Here is a 22,015-nt window from a genome sequence, read left to right on the forward strand (position 1 = left end):
CTTAATGAGTGAGAGTGAAAGGAGTATTTTAAGAGTGTGTTTCCAGTTTGTATGTAAAGATAAGTTGGGTGCTGTGAGAAAAAGACTCAACCATGAAGGGACTCGAACCCTCAATCCTCTGATCCAAAGTCAGACGCATTATCCATTAGGCCACATGGTCACTGACTTCAATTTGTTTGGGTGTTTAGGGTTAGGTGGTATGAATGGATGTGGAACATATCAATTACAGGTGCGCAGGACAGGATCCCATACCGTTCTTCATCTTCTTTCCATCAAAGGAGTTTTTTCAAACAATATCTAGATAATTTCCAAAGTTTCATATCTTATGCTGTGCTTTTTTGCCGTTAATCCTCCTTTCTTCTTTTATTGAATACTCTGTTTCATGCTGCAATGGTATTTTTGGATTATTTGAAAAGAGAATGAAACTGCTTTGACAGTAGTTCAGACTTCCCATTTCTTGACTTGCTAATTTGCTCCCTGAATTAGCTTATACAAGTGACATGAACAGGGCCTTGACCTAAGCACGTTCCTGAAAGCCTGTCACCACCTCTAGAAATAAAATTCACAGCAGCTCAAAACATTCATTTTGAAAGAGAATATTTGAAGTGAGTCCAAGTTTAATTTCAATAAAGAAAGCTGTATAAAATGACACGCTGCACATTTGGGTAACCAGCATGACTCTTTTCAGTGAAGAAGTGGAATGGTTCTGTTGCAATATCCTATCACCCTGGCAAGCTGCTACGAGGAAGAGTAAACAATATGATTAGGTTTCAACAAAAATGTATTAGTTCAGGGTGTGCACCTCAGATAGACTTAAACTTACACACCCTGGTCTGTGAGAGTAGTTGTGAGAAAACAGGGCTGATTGCAGAGGCCCCATCACTTTTTGCCCCCATTTTCCACTTTTTGCTGGTGTTTTCCTGACTTTAAAGGTGCTCTGGGTACTGCTAACCAGTCCCAGGGTCTGTGCTCTGTGTAAAATGGATATGCAAATTAGGCTAATTATAATTGGCTAAGTTAACCTACCTATAAGTCCCTAGTATATGGTAGGGCATGTAGGTTTAGGGACCACAGCATAGGTGGTGCACACCTAGGTGCATTGCTGAGGTGCCCAGTGTCATTTTAAAAGCAAGCCTGCCTTGCTGGCTGCTTTTAAATTAAAGTTATATGCAAATTCGACTTTGGAATTAAAGGTACTTCCAAAGTCTTAAACTACCTTATTTTTACATATAAGTCACCCCTAAGGTGTGCCCTATGTGCCCCTAGGGCTGGGTGCCATGTAACTATAAGCAGGGACTTTATAAAAATAGATTTATAAGCCCTGGTGAGGTAAAAACAGCCAAATGTGTTTTTCCCTCATTGAAGTAAATGGCCTTCATAGGCTAGAATGGGCAGACTTTATTTTAAATTTTAAAGTCTCCTTAAATGTTACATACCAAGAATTTGGTATCAAATTGATTGTTGTAATAAATCCCACAACTTCCAGTTGTTGGATTTAATATAACTTGTCCAGGTAAAAAGTTTAGACTTTACCTAAAAAGTTGCCAATTTCAGCTCTGCATTGTTTTTGCTGCTGTGCTCTGATTGGCCAGCCTGCAGCAGCTTCTGCCAGGCTGCCTTGATGAGGTGTGAAGTGGCCTAGCTTCACACAAAGGAATGTGCTTGGGGGAGAGAATCTCCCCTCAGCAGATGGTGAGGCAGGAAGGGGGAGGGCTGCCAAACTGGTCTTCAAAGGCAGAGAAGGACATCTGGAGCACCCAGCAACACACCCACATCCTGCAACCCCAGACAGCTAGGTGCCACCTTGATTAGATTAGGAGAGGGCAGGAGAGGGGTGTGTTTATGATTTTTAGCCACACCAGTGGGTGGGCTCAGCCAGATGTAACCTCCAAAAATCAGATTCAGCCATGTTGGATTTTTAGAGACTGTTGCCTTTTGGGATGGATTTTTGCCACACTTCCCAGAAAGTGGTCATCACAGGGGGACGACCCTGTACCTGATTGGAGAACCAGGGCCCCCCTGCTTTTCACCCAGGAGCAAGAATAAAACTGGCAGACCTGCCCCCACACCTCAGATCCCCTCCAGAATTCAACAAGAAAGGAACTAAAGAAGAAGAAGGACTGCCCTGCTGGACCCCTGGCCTGCACCTGGACCCTGCACTCAGAAGGACTGCACCAGCTGCACACTTGGGCTTCACCACAAGAAGGACTTTGCCTGGCTTCAACTGGTTCAAGGAGGGACTCCCTGTTTGCTACAGGTGAAAAATTGCTAAACCAGAGTCCCCTGCACCAACTCCTGAAGAAAGCGACCAGCTGACCACTGTCCAGTGGCCAAAAAGGAGTTTGCGCCAGGTGCATTCTGGGAGTTGAAGTCCGCACCCCCCAAGGACCATCACAGAACTTCTGGACCCTTGGGGTGAGCTGTGGACCCCAAAAGAACCTTAAAAGAACATCTGGGTGAAGCCCCAGAAGTTTGGAAAAGATTTGAGAATTTTTGGAAAAAAGGTCCAGAGAGGGACCGACCCGCCGCGGAAATTCTAGCCGGCTTGCCACAACCGCGACCCGGCCTGACTTCGTGGTTCGTCCCGGTAAAGAAAAACATCCAAAAAAGAGACTAAGTCCGAACGTAAAAAGTTGACCGGGACCTCCCAGCCATCGTATCCGAGAAGGGCTCCACGGACGTCGGATCAAGATCCAGGTTTACCCCGGTCGAAGGATTTTCATCTCGAAAAAACGACTAAGTCCGAAGGTAAAAGTCTCCACCGAGATAACCCACATCGCGTATCCGGACAAGGGCTCCAGGAGGTCGGATTCAACTGGCAGGTTCGTCCCGGTGAAGAAAAACTTCAAAATAAAGACTAAGTCAGAAGGTAACTTTTTAACCGAGGCCTCCCGCGACCTATAGCCGAGCAGGGCTCCATCGCGGTCGGCCTGAAAGTTTGACTTTGCCCCGGTCGAGGTGCAACCAGATGACCCGATTGGCGCTTTTTGTTTCTAAGCGCTAGAAAAGTAATAATTCTTTAAAAATTCATATCCCCGGTTCCCCTGAACCGATTTTAATCGTTTTTGTGTCATTTTAAAGATAAAAATATAAACTATTTTTATAAATTGGTTTTGGATTTTTATACTGTTTCCTGTGTTTTATTTAATTACTGTTTTGTGATATTTGAATGCTTTACACTTTGTCTCCTAAGTTAAGCCTTGACGCTCGTTGCCAAGCTACCAAGGGTTGAGCTGGGATTAATTTACTGAGACCTAACTGTACCTATGTGGAGGTTAGTGGCTTGTTGCTAGGTGTAGGTACCTACCTGCCCTACCAATAACCCATTTTCCAACATAATTGGTGGCAGCGGTGGGATCCTGTACTTGTGTTCAATATCACGTTACAGTTTTGGGTAAAACAAATTAAAAATCCTTTAAATTGTCCTAGTGCAAAAATTGTTTTTAATTTTTAATTTGGATTAATTTCAATTATTGATTTTTTGTAATTTTTCTAAATTCTTGTTTCCAATTTTTGCAAAAAGTTTTTGTTGACACAAAACTAGGGAACCATGGAGCTTGATCTGGCTAGCCTACCCACACTGACAGTAGTCCAGCTTAGGGGGTTGTGTATTGAAAGAGGGTTGCCTGCAACCACTGATCTCAGGAAGCAAATCCTGATCACATCCCTGACAGCATGGGCTGAGGCCCAAGAGGTAGAGTCAGAAGAAGCTCCAGAGGAGGGAGAAAGAAGGGAGGATGCAAGCTCTAACCACTCAGGGGAGGGAAGGCATCTGAGCCTAAGTGAGGATGAGGAAGAACGGTCCTCAGTAAATACAGTCACTAGGGTCAGACGCAAAGCTAGTGGTGGGGAGGGGGTTCTTTCAGGAGGAGAGAACCCATCCATCAGAGAAAGAGAGCTGGAGGCCCAGCTAGCATACATAGCTTTGGAAGCAGAGAAGCTGGCCCTAGAAAAGAAAAAGTGGGCATACAAAGAGAAAAGAGATGGAAGCAGCGATAAAGAAGCTGAGGTGTCCATGGGTGGGGGAGTTTGCCCCAGATTACCCAAAGGGGTGGTTCCTGCCTATGTAGAGGGGGATGACATAGATAAGTGGCTGGGGGCCTTTGAGAGGGCACTCCAAATGAGAAGGGTTAGGCCTCAATACTGGGGTTCCCTTTTGTGGGAGTTGGTCCCCAACTCAGGGAGGCATAGGCTTCTGACCTTAAGGGGGGAGGAGGCAGATTCATACCCTAGTATGAAGAGGTGCTTAGCCAAGAAGTTTGGTCTGACCCCAGAGCAATATAGAATGAAGTTCAGGGACACCCAGAAGGTCAGTACCCAGTCTTGGGTTGACTTTGTGGACATTTCACTAAAGGCACTAGAGGGCTGGATTATTGGTAACAAAGTAGATACTTATGAGGGGTTATACAATCTGATCATGAGAGAGCACATCTTGACCAATTGTACCCAAGAAAGGTTACGCCAGCATCTAGTGGACTCTAAGCAGACCAACCCTAGAGAGCTAGGGGAGGCAGCTGATGAGTGGTTGAGAACCAGGGTGGTTGTCAAGTTCCAGGGGGGAGACTCCAAGAAGGGAGGGACAGGTCCCCAAAAACCTAAGGAGGGAGGTGGTAAGCCCACCACAGAGACTCCCTCTGTACCCCAGAACCCTAAGAAGGAGGAGAGTAAATCCCACTCCCACTCTGACAAGCAGAGACAGGGAGACCCAGGGTTAAAAAAACTCTTGGACAGTAGGGCTTGCTTTGACTGTCAGCAGACAGGTCACTTCAGAGGAGATGCAGCCTGTCCAAGGAAGGTGGTTAGCACTGGGCTGTCCAGTGTAGCCATAGAGGAGGATTCCTCAGATGATGAAGTCCTCCTAGCATTGTGCTGGGAGACAGGACCAGATGGTAAGCTGGTGATCCCTGAGGGTAGGAGTAGGCACTTCCACCACATTCAAGTGAATGGGATCCCTACCACTGGCCTGAGGGACACCTGTGCCAGTCACACTATAGTGAGTGACCGGTTAGTGACGCCAGACATGTATGTCCCAGGAAAGACAAAGAAAGTCAGGATAGCCACAGGGGAGGTCACCTCCAAACCTGTAGCCATAGTGCCCCTAGAGAGGGAGGGTATCCTTGACTGGATTAGGGTGGTAGTCAGTGCTGACCTCCCCCTAGATTGTATCCTGGGCAATGACCTCCCAGAGGTGAGTCTGGTCCCAGATGGGGTGGTCGCCCAGGGCGCCCCCCCAACCCAAAGTCCTGGGGAGTCAGTCCCTACAGTTAGGAGACAGGGGTCCCCAAGAAAAGGAAAGAAGAAAAGGAAGGGTAGGCCACTCTTAAAGAGAGTTCCAGGGAGCCAAAGGCCTTCTGCCCCAGTAGGGGGGGAGCCCAGAGTTGGCACTGGTGAGGCCTCACCTGACCCCAAGGAAGTCCTGAGTAGTCAGGCAGCTGTCCAGATGCAAGGTGTTGCCCCTGCACTGACAGGAGAGAGAGTGGAAGGAGGGTGTCTGCCACAGGAGGTGGTAGTCCCCCACTCTAGACAGCAAGAGGGGTGCCAGGACCCCAAAGATGCCCCTAAAGCAGCTCAGCCACCTGTCAGTGGAGAGCTTAGGGTGTGGTTCTGGGTACTGACAGCTGTCAGTAGCCTCTGCTGGGTGCTAGCCTTCCTGGCAGCAATGTACTTGGCCTGGGAGGCAGACCCCAGGGCCAATAGCAAAGTAGGCCCCCTGACCCTATTGGTCATGGTGGGGTTGCTCAAGTGTTGGGTGACCTCTTTGGGTAAGCTAGGTGTTGCCCTAGCAAAGTTTGGAGTAGGGGAGGTGGGCACCTCACTACCCAAGTTGGCAGAGAGAAAGGAGGAAGACCCCCCTAGAGGGAAGTTTCAGTTTGAGTTGGGTCCTTTTACTGTTGGGATGGCTTCACTACCCAGAGGGAGTGACCCTGACAGGAGGATGTAAGGCAGAGTAGGCCCTGCAAAGGGACAGCCAGTTTTCTTCACTGTCTTCCTCGCCTAACAAGCCAGGAAGACTCTCCCAGGTTTGGGCTGAGTCTCCTGGGCGTGTGGGCTGGGGGGGGGTTGTGTGAGAAAACAGGGCTGATTGCAGAGGCCCCATAACTTTTTGCCCCCATTTTCCACTTTTTGCTGGTGTTTTCCTGACTTTAAAGGTGCCCTGGGTACTGCTAACCAGTCCCAGGGCCTGTGCTCTGTGTAAAATGGATATGCAAATTAGGCTAATTATAATTGGCTAAGTTAACCTACCTATAAGTCCCTAGTATATGGTAGGGCATGTAGGTTTAGGGACCACAGCATAGGTGGTGCACACCTAGGTGCATTGCTGAGGTGCCCAGTGTCATTTTAAAAGCAAGCCTGCCTTGCTGGCTGCTTTTAAATTAAAGTTATATGCAAATTCGACTTTGGAATTTAAGGTACTTCCAAAGTCTTAAACTACCTTATTTTTACATATAAGTCACCCCTAAGGTGTGCCCTATGTGCCCCTAGGGCTGGGTGCCATGTAACTATAAGCAGGGACTTTATAAAAATAGATTTATAAGCCCTGGTGAGGTAAAAACAGGCAAATTTGTTTTTCCCTCATTGAAGTAAATGGCCTTCATAGGCTAGAATGGGCAGACTTTATTTTAAATTTTAAAGTCTCCTTAAATGTTACATACCAAGAATTTGGTATCAAATTGATTGTTGTAATAAATCCCACAACTTCCAGTTGTTGGATTTAATATAACTTGTCCAGGTAAAAAGTTTAGACTTTACCTAAAAAGTTGCCAATTTCAGCTCTGCATTGTTTTTGCTGCTGTGCTCTGATTGGCCAGCCTGCAGCATCTTCTGCCAGGCTGCCTTGATGAGGTGTGAAGTGGCCTAGCTTCACACAAAGGAATGTGCTTGGGGGAGAGAATCTCCCCTCAGCAGATGGTGAGGCAGGAAGGGGGAGGGCTGCCAAACTGGTCTTCAAAGGCAGAGAAGGACATCTGGAGCACCCAGCAACACACCCACATCCTGCAACCCCAGACAGCTAGGTGCCCCCTTGATTAGATTAGGAGAGGGCAGGAGAGGGGTGTGTTTATGATTTTTAGCCACACCAGTGGGTGGGCTCAGCCAGATGTAACCTCCAAAAATCAGATTCAGCCATGTTGGATTTTTAGAGACTGTTGCCTTTTGGGATGGATTTTTGCCACACTTCCCAGGAAGTGGTCATCACAGGGGGACGACCCTGTACCTGATTGGAGAACCAGGGCCCCCCTGCTTTTCACCCAGGAGCAAGAATAAAACTGGCAGACCTGCCCCCACACCTCAGATCCCCTCCAGAATTCAACAAGAAAGGAACTAAAGAAGAAGAAGGACTGCCCTGCTGGACCCCTGGCCTGCACCTGGACCCTGCACTCAGAAGGACTGCACCAGCTGCACACTTGGGCTTCACCACAAGAAGGACTTTGCCTGGCTTCAACTGGTTCAAGGAGGGACTCCCTGTTTGCTACAGGTGAAAAATTGCTAAACCAGAGTCCCCTGCACCAACTCCTGAAGAAAGCGACCAGCTGACCACTGTCCAGTGGCCAAAAAGGAGTTTGCGCCAGGTGCATTCTGGGAGTTGAAGTCCGCACCCCCCAAGGACCATCACAGAACTTCTGGACCCTTGGGGTGAGCTGTGGACCCCAAAATAACCTTAAAAGAACATCTGGGTGAAGCCCCAGAAGTTTGGAAAAGATTTGAGAATTTTTGGAAAAAAGCTCCAGAGAGGGACCGACCCGCCGAGGAAATTCTAGCCGGCTTGCCTCAACCGCGACCCGGCCTGACTTCGTGGTTCGTCCCGGTAAAGAAAAACATCCAAAAAAGAGACTAAGTCCGAACGTAAAAAGTTGACCGGGACCTCCCAGCCATCGTATCCGAGAAGGGCTCCATGGACGTCGGATCAAGATCCAGGTTTACCCCGGTAGAAGGATTTTCATCTAAAAAAAACGACTAAGTCCGAAGGTAAAAGTCTCCACCGAGGAAACCCACATCGCGTATCCGGACAAGGGCTCCAGGAGGTCGGATTCAACTGGCAGGTTCGTCCCGGTGAAGAAAAACTTCAAAATAAAGACTAAGTCAGAAGGTAACTTTTTAACCGAGGCCTCCCGCGACCTGTAGCCGAGCAGGGCTCCATCGCGGTCGGCCTGAAAGTTTGACTTTGCCCCGGTCGAGGTGCAACCAGATGACCCGATTGGCGCTTTTTGTTTCTAGGCGCTAGAAAAGTAATAATTCTTTAAAAATTCATATCCCCGGTTCCCCTGAACCGATTTTAATAGTTTTTGTGTCATTTTAAAGATAAAAATATAAACTATTTTTATAAATTGGTTTTGGATGTTTAAACTGTTTCCTGTGTTTTATTTAATTACTGTTTTGTGATATTTGAATGCTTTACACTTTGTCTCCTAAGTTAAGCCTTGACGCTCGTTGCCAAGCTACCAAGGGTTGAGCTGGGATTAATTTACTGAGACCTAACTGTACCTATGTGGAGGTTAGTGGCTTGTTGCTAGGTGTAGATACCTACCTGCCCTACCAATAACCCATTTTCCAACAGTAGTGCCCTATCCATTGCGGCATTGAGGGTAATCTGCAAGACAGAGTTCCAAAATCATCCTTTCATCTCAGTTCATGGCCACATACAGTATTTCTGGAGTCATTCGTTTCACTTTTCTGTCTTTAATTAAACTGACCATTTTAAACCTCCGGCACCCACCACTTCAATCTTACCGTTTTTGTGCTATCATAGGCTCTTGGAACTTTTGGCAAGTGGACAGAAGCAGTCAGAGAACCACATCACAATACATACTCCTTTGCCTGATACCTTTCATAACAAACAGCTCTTGGAAAAAGACGTTAACCGGTCCTTGCTCTCAGACAGACACAGAAAGCCTATCACCACCTCTACGAACATATTTCAATCAAACCAATATATATCATTCAACAATTATGCCTCTGTATCAACATAACTACAACTCGAGACAGAAAGGAATTTAAAAAACAATCTGCCCATTTGAATAACCAGCAGAGTTTTAAGGACGTACAACATGGAATGTGACAATTTCAGAGTTCCTCATTCATAAGAAGTCTGTGAGATAGTATCTCAGAAAGATCTCAAGTTTATAGCAAAAATGGTTGTAAGGGTGATTTTTACCACACAATTGCAACTAGATGCCTCAATCTGCAAGAGACCAGTCCTTGACAGATTACACAACTGGGGCAACAGCAAAGGCAGCAATTGTGTCAATCCTTTATGATTCTTCTCTAGTACTATACTTTTTCTGAGGGACAATTTGCATTATTCCTGGAGAAAATCATAGAGCTTCTACCCATGCATAGTTTCTGCTTTCTGCACGCACACACTCCCGGCACTGAATCTACCCACATTTCTGTTCGGAATGATTGTGCCATGTCATATTGTTGTATACGTATTGCATATCCGTAGCATTTATGAAGAGGTACTTTGGTAAGGCAGAAAGACAGAAAAGTAGCAATGCTGAAGGCATAACGTGACTGATTGTGCAGTTTGCATTGGGCTTTCTTAATGAGTGAGAGTGAAAGGAGTATTGTAAGAGTGTATTTCCAGTTTGTATGTAAAGATAAGTTGGGTGCTGTGAGAAAAAGACTCAACCATGAAGGGACTCGAACCCTCAATCTTCTGATCCAAAGTCAGATGCCTTATCCATTAGGCCACATGGTCACTGAGTGCAATACGTTTGGGTTTTTAGGGTTAGGTGGTATGAATGGATGTGGAACATATCAATTACAGGTACGCAGGACAGGATCCCATACCGTTCTTCATCTTCATTCCATCAAAGGAGTTTTTTCAAACAATATCTAGATAATTTCCAAAGTTTCATATCTTATGCTGTGCTTTTTTGCCGTTAATCCTCCTTTCTTCTTTTATTGAATACTCTGTTTTATGCTGCAATGGTATTTTTGGATTATTTGAAAAGAGAATGAAACTGCTTTGACAGTAGTTCAGACTTCCCATTTCTTGACTTGCTAATTTGCTCCCTGAATTAGCTTATTCAAGTGACATGAACAGGGCCTTGACCTAAGCACGTACCTGAAAGCCTGTCACCACCTCTAGAAATAAAATTCACAGCAGCTCAAAACATTCATTTTGAAAGAGAATATTTCAAGTGAGTCCAAGTTTAATTTCAATAAAGAAAGTTGTATAAAATGACACGCTGCACATTTGGGTAACCAGCATGACTCTTTTCAGTGAAGAAGTGGAATGGTTCTGTTGCAATATACTATCACCCTGGTAAGCTGCTACGAGGAAGAGTAAACAATATGATTAGGTTTCAGCAAAAATGTATTAGTTCAGGGTGTGCACCTCAGATAGACTTAAACTTACACACCCTGGTCTGTGAGAGTAGTGCCCTATCCATTGCGGCATTGAGGGTAATCTGCAAGACAGGGTTCCAAAATCATCCTTTCATCTCAGTGCATGGCCACATACAGTATTTCTGCAGTCATTCGTTTCACTTTTCTGTCTTTAATTAAACTGACCATTTTAAACCTCCGGCACCCACCACTTCAATCTTACCGTTTTTGTGCTATCATAGGGCCTTGGAACTTTTGGCAAGTGGACAGAAGCAGTCAGAGAACCACATCACAATACATACTCCTTTGCCTGATACCTTTCACAACAAACTGCTCTTGGAAAAAGACGTTAACCGGTCCTTGCTCTCAGACAGACACAGAAAGCCTATCACCACCTCTACGAACATATTTCAATCAAACCAATATATATCATTCAACAATTATGCCTCTGTATCAATATAACTACAACTCGAGACAGAAAGGAATTTAAAAAACAATCTGCCCATTTGAATAACCAGCAGAGTTTTAAGGACGTACAAATTGGAATGTGACAATTTCAGAGTTCCTCATTCATAAGAAGTCTGTGAGATAGAATCTCAGAAAGATCTCAAGTTTATAGCAAAAATGGTTGTAAGGGTGATCTTTACCACACAATTGCAATTAGGTGCCTCAATCTGAAAGAGACCAGTCCTTGACAGATTACACAACTGGGGCAACAGCAAAAGCAGCAATTGTGTCAATCCTTTATGATTCTTTTCAAGTACTATACTTTTTCTGAGGGACAATTTGCATTATTCCTGGAGAAAATCATAGAGCTTCTACCCTTGCATAGTTTCTGCTTTCTGCACGCACACACTCCCTGCACTGAATCTACCCACAGTTCTGTTCAGAATGATTGTGCCATGTCATATTGTTGTGTACGTATTGCATATCCGTGGCATTTATGAAGAGGTACTTTGGTATGGCAGAAAGACAGAAAAGTAGCAATGCTGAAGGCATAACGTTACTGATTGTGCAGTTTGCATTGGGCTTTCTTAATGAGTGAGAGTGAAAGGAGTATTGTAAGAGTGTGTTTCCAGTTTGTATGTAAAGATAAGTTGGGTGCTGTGAGGAAAAGACTCACCCATGAAAGGACTCGAACCCTCAATCTTCTGATCCGAAGTCAGACGCCTTATCCATTAGGCCACATGGTGACTGACTGCAATATGTTTGGGTGTTTAAGGTTAGGTGGTATGAATGGATGTGGAACATATCAATTACAGGTGCGCAGGACAGGATCCCATACCGTTCTTCATCTTCTTTCCATCAAAGGAGTTTTTTCAAACAATATCTAGATAATTTCCAAAGTTTCATATCTTATGCTGTGCTTTTTTGCCGTTAATCCTCCTTTCTTCTTTTATTGAATACTCTGTTTTATGCTGCAATGGTATTTTTGGATTATTTGAAAAGAGAATGAAACTGCTTTGACAGTAGTTCAGACTTCCCATTTCTTGACTTGCTAATTTGCTCCCTGAATTAGCTTATACAAGTGACATGAACAGGGCCTTGACCTAAGCACGTACCTGAAAGGCTGTCATCACCTCTAGAAATAAAATTCACAGCAGCTCAAAACATTCATTTTGAAAGAGAATATTTCAAGTGAGTCCAAGTTTAATTTCAATAAGGAAAGCTGTATAAAATGACACGCTGCACATTTGGGTAACCAGCATGACTCTTTTCAGTGAAGAAGTGGAATGGTTCTGTTGCAATATACTATCACCCTGGCAAGCTGCTACGAGGAAGAGTAAACAATATGATTAGGATTCAGCAAAAATGTATTAGTTCAGGGTGTGCACCTCAGATAGACTTAAACTTACACACCCTGGTCCGTGAGAGTAGTGCCCTATCCATTGCGGCATTGAGGGTAATCTGCAAGACAGAGTTCCAAAATCATCCTTTCATCTCAGTTCATGGCCACATACAGTATTTCTGCAGTCATTCGTTTCACTTTTCTGTCTTTAATTAAACTGACCATTTTAAACCTCCGGCACCCACCACTTCAATCTTACCGTTTTTGTGCTATCATAGGGCCTTGGACCTTTTGGCAAGTGGACAGAAGCAGTCAGAGAACCACATCACAATACATACTCCTTTGCCTGATACCTTTCACAACAAACTGCTCTTGGAAAAAGACGTTAACCGGTCCTTGCTCTCAGACAGACACAGAAAGCCTATCACCACCTCTACGAACATATTTCAATCAAACCAATATATATCATTCAACAATTATGCTTCTGTATCAATATAACTACAACTCGAGACAGAAAGGAATTTAAAAAACAATCTGCCCATTTGAATAACCAGCAGAGTTTTAAGGACGTACAAATTGGAATGTGACAATTTCAGAGTTCCTCATTCATAAGAAGTCTGTGAGATAGTATCTCAGAAAGATCTCAAGTTTATAGCATAAATGGTTGTAAGGGTGATTTTTACCACACAATTGCAACTAGGTGCCTCAATCTGCAAGAGACCAGTCCTTGACAGATTACACAACTGGGGCAACAGCAAAGGCAGCAATTGTGTCAATCCTTTATGATTCTTCTCTAGTACTATACTTTTTCTGAGGGACAATTTGCATTATTCCTGGAGAAAATCATAGAGCTTCTACCCATGCATAGTTTCTGCTTTCTGCACGCACACACTCCCTGCACTGAATCTACCCACAGTTCTGTTCAGAATGATTGTGCCATGTCATATTGTTGTATACGTATTGCATATCCGTGGCATTTATGAAGAGGTACTTTGGTATGGCAGAAAGACAGAAAAGTAGCAATGCTGAAGGTATAACGTGACTGATTGTGCAGTTTGCATTGGGCTTTCTTAATGAGTGAGAGTGAAAGGAGTATTGTAAGAGTGTATTTCCAGTTTGTATGTAAAGATAAGTTGGGTGCTGTGAGAAAAAGACTCAACCATGAAGGGACTCATACCCTCAATCTTCTGATCCAAAGTCAGACACCTTATCCATTAGGCCACATGGTCACTGACAGCAATATGTTTGGGTGTTTAGGGTTAGGTGGTATGATTGGATGTGGAACAGATCAATTACAGGTGCGCAGGACAGGATCCCATACCGTTCTTCATCTTCTTTCCATCAAAGGAGTTTTTTCAAACAATATCTAGATAATTTCCAAAGTTTCATATCTTATGATGTGCTTTTTTGCCGTTAATCCTCCTTTCTTCTTTTATTGAATACTCTGTTTTATGCTGCAATGGTATTTTTGGATTATTTGAAAAGAGAATGTAACAGCTTTGACAGTAGTTCAGACTTCCCATTTCTTGACTTGCTAATTTGCTCCCTGAATTAGCTTATACAAGTGACATGAACAGGACCTTGACCTAAGCACGTACCTGAAAGCCTGTCACCACCTCTAGAAATAAAATTCACAGCAGCTCAAGACATTCATTTTGAAAGAGAATATTTCAAGTGAGTCCAAGTTTAATTTCAATAAAGAAAGCTGTATAAAATGACACGCTGCACATTTGGGTAACCAGCATGACACTTTTCAGTGAAGAAGTGGAATGGTTCTGTTGCAATATACTATCACCCTGGCAAGCTGCTATGAGGACGAGTAAACAATATGATTAGGTTTCAGCAAAAATGTATTAGTTCAGGGTGTGCACCTCAGATAGACTTAAACTTACACACCCTGGTCTGTGAGAGTAGTGTCCTATCCATTGCGGCATTGAGGGTAATCTGCAAGACAGAGTTCCAAAATCATCCTTTCATCTCAGTTCATGGCCACATACAGTATTTCTGCAGTCATTCGTTTCACTTTTCTGTCTTTAATTAAACTGACCATTTTAAACCTGCGGCACCCACCACTTCAATCTTACCGTTTTTGTGCTATCATAGGGCCTTGGAACTTTTGGCAAGTGGACAGAAGCAGTCAGAGAACCACATCACAATACATGCTCCTTTGCCTGATACCTTTCACAACAAACTGCTCTTGGAAAAAGACGTTAACCGGTCCTTGCTCTCAGACAGACACAGAAATCCTATCACCACCTCTCCGAACATATTTCAATCAAACCAATATATATCATTCAACAATTATGCCTCTGTATCAATATAACTACAACTCGAGACAGAAAGGAATTTAAAAAACAATCTGCCCATTTGAATAACCAGCAGAGTTTTAAGGACGTACAAATTGGAATGTGACAATTTCAGAGTTCCTCATTCATAAGAAGTCTGTGAGATAGTATCTCAGAAAGATCTCAAGTTTATAGCAAAAATGGTTGTAAGGGTGATTTTTACCACACAATTGCAACTAGATGCCTCAATCTGCAAGAGACCAGTCCTTGACAGATTACACAACTGGGGCAACAGCAAAGGCAGCAATTGTGTCAATCCTTTATGATTCTTCTCTAGTACTATACTTTTTCTGAGGGACAATTTGCATTATTCCTGGAGAAAATCATAGAGCTTCTACCCATGCATAGTGTCTGCTTTCTGCACGCACACACTCCCTGCGCTGAATCTACCCACAGTTCTGTTCGGAATGATTGTGCCATGTCATATTGTTGTATACGTATTGCATATCAGTGGCATTTATGAAGAGGTACTTTGGTATGGCAGAAAGACAGAAAAGTAGCAATGCTGAAGGCATAACGTGACTGATTGTGCAGTTTGCACTGGGCTTTCTTAATGAGTGAGAGTGAAAGGAGTATTGTAAGAGTGTATTTCCAGTTTGTATGTAAAGATAAGTTGGGTGCTCTGAGAAAAAGACTCAACCATGAAGGGACTCAAACCCTCAATCTTCTGATCCGAAGTCAGATGCCTTATCCATTAGGCCACATGCTCACTGAGTGCAATACGTTTGGGTGTTTAGGGTTAGGTGGTATGAATGGATGTGGAACATATCAATTACAGGTGCGCAGGACAGGATCCCATACCGTTCTTCATCTTCTTTCCATCAAAGGAGTTTTTTCAAACAATATCTAGATAATTTCCAAAGTTTCATATCTTATGCTGTGCTTTTTTGCCGTTAATCCTCCTTTCTTCTTTTATTGAATACTCTGTTTTATGCTGCAATGGTATTTTTGGATTATTTGAAAAGAGAATGAAACTGCTTTGACAGTAGTTCAGACTTCCCATTTCTTGACTTGCTAATTTACTCCCTGAATTAGCTTATTCAAGTGACATGAACAGGGCCTTGACCTAAGCACGTACCTGAAAGCCTGTCACCACCTCTAGAAATAAAATTCACAGCAGCTCAAAACATTCATTTTGAAAGAGAATATTTCAAGTGAGTCCAAGTTTAATTTCAATAAAGAAAGTTGTATAAAATGACACGCTGCACATTTGGGTAACCAGCATGACTCTTTTCAGTGAAGAAGTGGAATGGTTCTGTTGCAATATACTATCACCCTGGTAAGCTGCTACGAGGAAGAGTAAACAATATGATTAGGTTTCAGCAAAAATGTATTAGTTCAGGGTGTGCACCTCAGATAGACTTAAACTTACACACCCTGGTCTGTGAGAGTAGTGCCCTATCCATTGCGGCATTGAGGGTAATCTGCAAGACAGGGTTCCAAAATCATCCTTTCATCTCAGTTCATGGCCACATACAGTATTTCTGCAGTCATTCGTTTCACTTTTCTGTCTTTAATTAAACTGACCATTTTAAACCTCCGGCACCCACCACTTCAATCTTACCGTTTTTGTGCTATCATAGGGCCTTGGAACTTTTGGCAAGTGGACAGAAGCAGTCAGAGAACCACATCACAATACATACTCCTTTGCCTGATACCTTTCACAACAAACTGCTCTTGGAAAAACACGTTAACCGGTCCTTGCTCTCAGACAGACACAGAAAGCCTATCACCACCTCTACGAACATATTTCAATCAAACCAATATATATCATTCAACAATTATGCCTCTGTATCAATATAACTACAACTCGAGACAGAAAGGAATTTAAAAAACAATCTGCCCATTTGAATAACCAGCAGAGTTTTAAGGACGTACAAATTGGAATGTGACAATTTCAGAGTTCCTCATTCATAAGAAGTCTGTGAGATAGAATCTCAGAAAGATCTCAAGTTTATAGCAAAAATGGTTGTAATGGTGATCTTTACCACACAATTGCAACTAGGTGCCTCAATCTGAAAGAGACCAGTCCTTGACAGATTACACAACTGGGGCAACAGCAAAAGCAGCAATTGTGTCAATCCTTTATGATTCTTTTCAAGTACTATACTTTTTCTGAGGGACAATTTGCATTATTCCTGGAGAAAATCATAGAGCTTCCACCCTTGCATAGTTTCTGCTTTCTGCACGCACACACTCCCTGCACTGAATCTACCCACAGTTCTGTTCAGAATGATTGTGCCATGTCATATTGTTGTGTACGTATTGCATATCCGTGGCATTTATGAAGAGGTACTTTGGTATGGCAGAAAGACAGAAAAGTAGCAATGCTGAAGGCATAACGTGACTGATTGTGCAGTTTGCATTGGGCTTTCTTAATGAGTGAGAGTGAAAGGAGTATTGTAAGAGTGTGTTTCCAGTTTGTATGTAAAGATAAGTTGGGTGCTGTGAGAAAAAGACTCACCCATGAAAGGACTCGAACCCTCAATCTTCTGATCCGAAGTCAAACGCCTTATCCATTAGGCCACATGGTCACTGACTGCAATATGATTGGGTGTTTAAGGTTAGGTGGTATGAATGGATGTGGAACATATCAATTACAGGTGCGCAGGACAGGATCCCATACCGTTCTTCATCTTCTTTCCATCAAAGGAGTTTTTTCAAACAATATCTAGATAATTTCCAAAGTTTCATATCTTATGCTGTGCTTTTTTGCCGTTAATCCTCCTTTCTTCTTTTATTGAATACTCTGTTTTATGCTGCAATGGTATTTTTGGATTATTTGAAAAGAGAATGAAACTGCTTTGACAGTAGTTCAGACTTCCCATTTCTTGACTTGCTAATTTGCTCCCTGAATTAGCTTATACAAGTGACATGAACAGGGCCTTGACCTAAGCACGTACCTGAAAGGCTGTCACCACCTCTAGAAATAAAATTCACAGCAGCTCAAAACATTCATTTTGAAAGAGAATATTTCAAGTGAGTCCAAGTTTAATTTCAATAAAGAAAGCTGTATAAAATGACACGCTGCACATTTGGGTAACCAGCATGACTCTTTTCAGTGAAGAAGTGGAATGGTTCTGTTGCAATATACTATCACCCTGGCAAGCTGCTACGAGGAAGAGTAAACAATATGATTAGGTTTCAGCAAAAATGTATTAGTTCAGGGTGTGCACCTCAGATAGACTTAAACTTACACACCCTGGTCTGTGAGAGTAGTGCCCTATCCATTGCGGCATTGAGGGTAATCTGCAAGACAGAGTTCCAAAATCATCCTTTCATCTCAGTTCATGGCCACATACAGTATTTCTGCAGTCATTCGTTTCACTTTTCTGTCTTTAATTAAACTGAACATTTTAAACCTCCGGCACCAACCACTTCAATCTTACCGTTTTTGTGCTATCATAGGGCCTTGGAACTTTTGGCAAGTGGACAGAAGCAGTCAGAGAACCACATCACAATACATAGTCCTTTGCCTGATACCTTTCACAACAAACTGCTCTTGGAAAAAGACGTTAACCGGTCCTTGCTCTCAGACAGACACAGAAAGCCTATCACCACCTCTACGAACATATTTCAATCAAACCAATATATATCATTCAACAATTATGCCTCTGTATCAATATAACTACAACTCGAGACAGAAAGGAATTTAAAAAACAATCTGCCCATTTGAATAACCAGCAGAGTTTTAAGGACGTACAAATTGGAATGTGACAATTTCAGAGTTCCTCATTCATAAGAAGTCTGTGAGATAGTATCTCAGAAAGATCTCAAGTTTATAGCAAAAATGGTTGTAAGTGTGATCTTTACCACACAATTGCAACTAGGTGCCTCAATCTGCAAGAGATCAGTCCTTGACAGATTACACAACTGGGGCAACAGCAAAGGCAGCAATTGTGTCAATCCTTTATGATTCTTTTCTAGTACAATACTTTTTCTGAGGGACAATTTGCATTATTCCTGGAGAAAATCGTAGAGCTTCTACCCATGCATAGTTTCTGCTTTCTGCACGCACACGCTCCCTGCACTGAATCTACCTACAGTTCTGTTCGGAATGATTGTGCCATGTCATATTGTTGTATACGTATTGCATATCCGTGGCATTTATGAAGAGGTACTTTGGTATGGCAGAAAGACAGAAAAGTAGCAATGCTGAAGTCATAACGTGACTGATTGTGCAGTTTGCATTTGGCTTTCTTAATGAGTGAGAGTGAAAGGAGTATTGTAAGAGTGTATTTCCAGTTTGTATGTAAAGATAAGTTGGGTGCTGTGAGAAAAAGACTTAACCATGAAGGGACTCGAACCCTCAATCTTCTGATCCGAAGTCAGACACCTTATCCATTAGGCCACATGGTCACTGACTGCAATATGTTTGGGTGTTTAGGGTTAGGTGGTATGAATGGATGTGGAACATATCAATTACAGGTGCGCAGGACAGGATCCCATACCATTCTTCTTCTTCTTTCCATCAAAGGAGTTTTTTCAAACAATATCTAGATAATTTCCAAAGTTTCATATCTTATGATGTGCTTTTTTGCCGTTAATCCTCCTATCTTCTCTTATTGAATACTCTGTTTTATGCTGCAATGGTATTTTGGGATTATTTGAAAAGAGAATGAAACTGCTTTGACAGTAGTTCAGACTTCCCATTTCTTGACTTGCTAATTTGCTCCCTGAATTAGCTTATACAAGTGACATGAACAGGGCCTTGACCTAAGCACGTACCTGAAAGCCTGTCACCACCTCTAGAAATAAAATTCACAGCAGCTCAAAACATTCATTTTGAAAGAGAATATTTCAAGTGAGTCCAAGTTTAATTTCAATAAAGAAAGCTGTATAAAATGACACGCTGCACATTTGGGTAACCAGCATGACACTTTTCAGTGAAGAAGTGGAATGGTTCTGTTGCAATATACTATCACCCTGGCAAGCTGCTACGAGGAAGAGTAAACAATATGATTAGGTTTCAGCAAAAATGTATTAGTTCAGGGTGTGCACCTCAGATAGACTTAAACTTACACACCCTGGTCTGTGAGAGTAGTGCCCTATCCATTGCGGCATTGAGGGTAATCTGCAAGACAGAGTTCCAAAATCATCCTTTCATCTCAGTTCATGGCCACATACAGTATTTCTGCAGTCATTCGTTTCACTTTTCTGTCTTTAATTAAACTGACCATTTTAAACCTCCGGCTCCCACCACTTCAATCTTACCGTTTCTGTGCTATCATAGGGTCTTGGACCTTTTGGCAAGTGGACAGAAGCAGTCAGAGAACCACATCACAATACATACTCCTTTGCCTGATACCTTTCACAACAAACTGCTCTTGGAAAAAGACGTTAACCGGTCCTTGCTCTCAGACAGACACAGAAAGCCTATCACCACCTCTACGAACATATTTCAATCAAACCAATATATATCATTCAACAATTATGCCTCTGTATCAATATAACTACAACTCGAGACAGAAAGGAATTTAAAAAACAATCTGCCCATTTGAATAACCAGCAGAGTTTTAAGGACGTACAAATTGGAATGTGACAATTTCAGAGTTCCTCATTCATAAGAAGTCTGTGAGATAGTATCTCAGAAAGATCTCAAGTTTATAGCAAAAATGGTTGTAAGGGTGATTTTTACCACACAATTGCAACTAGGTGCCTCAATCTGCAAGAGACCAGTCCTTGACAGATTACACAACTGGGGCAACAGCAAAGGCAGCAATTGTGTCAATCCTTTATGAGTCTTCTCTAGTAGTATACTTTTTCTGAGGGACAATTTGCATTATTCCTGGAGAAAATCATAGAGCTTCTACCCATGCATAGTTTCTGCTTTCTGCACGCACACACTCCCTGCACTGAATCTACCCACAGTTCTGTTCGGAATGATTGTGCCATGTCATATTGTTGTATACGTATTGCATATCCGTGGCATTTATGAAGAGGTACTTTGGTATGGCAGAAAGACAGAAAAGTAGCAATGCTGAAGGCATAACGTGACTGATTGTGCAGTTTGCATTGGGCTTTCTTCATGAGTGAGAGTGAAAGGAGTATTGTAAGAGTGTATTTCCAGTTTGTATGTAAAGATAAGTTGGGTGCTGTGAGAAAAAGGTTCAACCATGAAGGGACTCGAACCCTCAATCTTCTGATCCGAAGTCAGACGCCTTATCCATTAGGCCACATGGTCACTGACTGCAACAGATTTGGGTGTTTAGGGTTAGGTGGTATGAATGGATGTGGAACATATCAATTACAGTTGCGCAGGACAGGATCCCATACCGTTCTTCATCTTCTTTCCATCAAAGGAGTTTTTTCAAACAATATCTAGATAATTTCCAAAGTTTCATATCTTATGCTGTGCTTTTTTGCCGTTAATCCTCCTTTCTTCTTTTATTGAATACTCTGTTTTATGCTGCAATGGTATTTTTGGATTATTTGAAAAGAGAATGAAACTGCTTTGACAGTAGTTCAGACTTCCCATTTCTTGACTTGCTAATTTTCTCCCTGAATTAGCTTATTCAAGTGACATGAACAGGTCCTTGACCTAAGCACGTACCTGAAAGCCTGTCACCACCTCTAGAAATAAAATTCACAGCAGCTCAAAACATTCATTTTGAAAGAGAATATTTCAAGTGAGTCAAGTTTAATTTCAATAAAGAAAGCTGTATAAAATGACACGCTACACATTTGGTTAACCAGCATGACTCTTTTCAGTGAAAAAGTGGAATGGTTCTGTTGCAATATACTATCACCCTGGCAAGCTGCTACGAGGAAGAGTAAACAAAATGATTAGGTTTCAGCAAAAATGTATTAGTCCAGGGTGTGCACCTCAGATAGACTTAAACTTACACACCCTGGTCTGTGAGAGTAGTGCCCTATCCATTGCGGCATTGAGGGTAATCTGCAAGACAGAGTTCCAAAATCATCCTTTCATCTCAGTTCATGGCCACATACAGTATTTCTGCAGTCATTCGTTTCACTTTTCTGTCTTTAATTAAACTGACCATTTTAAACCTCCGGCACCCACCTCTTCAATCTTACCGTTTTTGTGCTATCATAGGGCCTTGGAACTTTTGGCAAGTGGACAGAAGCAGTCAGAGAACCACATCACAATACATACTCCTTTGCCTGATACCTTTCACAACAAACTGCTCTTGGAAAAAGACGTTAACCGGTCCTTGCTCTCAGACAGACACAGAAAGCCTATCACCACCTCTACGAACATATTTCAATCAAACCAATATATATCATTCAACAATTATGCCTCTGTATCAATATAACTACAACTCGAGACAGAAAGGAATTTAAAAAACAATCTGCCCATTTGAATAACCAGCAGAGTTTTAAGGACGTACAAATTGGAATGTGACAATTTCAGAGTTCCTCATTCATAAGAAGTCTGTGAGATAGTATCTCAGAAAGATTTCAAGTTTATAGCAAAAATGTTTGTAAGGGTGATCTTTACCACACAATTGCAACTAGGTGCCTCATCTGCAAGAGACCAGTCCTTGACAGATTACACAACTGGGGCAACAGCAAAGGCAGCAATTGTGTC

General features: G+C 42.6%; 3 non-coding genes across 3 annotated transcripts; all 3 read right to left on the reverse strand.

Moving 5' to 3' along the window:
- Positions 1 to 9,624: 9,624 nt before the first annotated feature.
- Positions 9,625 to 9,697, reverse strand: TRNAQ-UUG (transfer RNA glutamine (anticodon UUG)). The gene has a single exon. It is a non-coding gene; the product is annotated as a tRNA-Gln (tRNA).
- A 9,052-nt stretch (positions 9,698 to 18,749) lies between these two features.
- Positions 18,750 to 18,822, reverse strand: TRNAR-UCG (transfer RNA arginine (anticodon UCG)). The gene has a single exon. It is a non-coding gene; the product is annotated as a tRNA-Arg (tRNA).
- A 1,752-nt stretch (positions 18,823 to 20,574) lies between these two features.
- TRNAR-UCG (transfer RNA arginine (anticodon UCG)) lies at positions 20,575 to 20,647 on the reverse strand. Its single transcript has one exon. It is a non-coding gene; the product is annotated as a tRNA-Arg (tRNA).
- Between the last annotated feature and the right edge of the window lie 1,368 nt (positions 20,648 to 22,015).

Source organism: Pleurodeles waltl, chromosome 4_1, assembly GCF_031143425.1.
Source record: "Pleurodeles waltl isolate 20211129_DDA chromosome 4_1, aPleWal1.hap1.20221129, whole genome shotgun sequence".
In the NCBI taxonomy this organism is placed as follows: Eukaryota; Metazoa; Chordata; class Amphibia; order Caudata; family Salamandridae; genus Pleurodeles; species Pleurodeles waltl.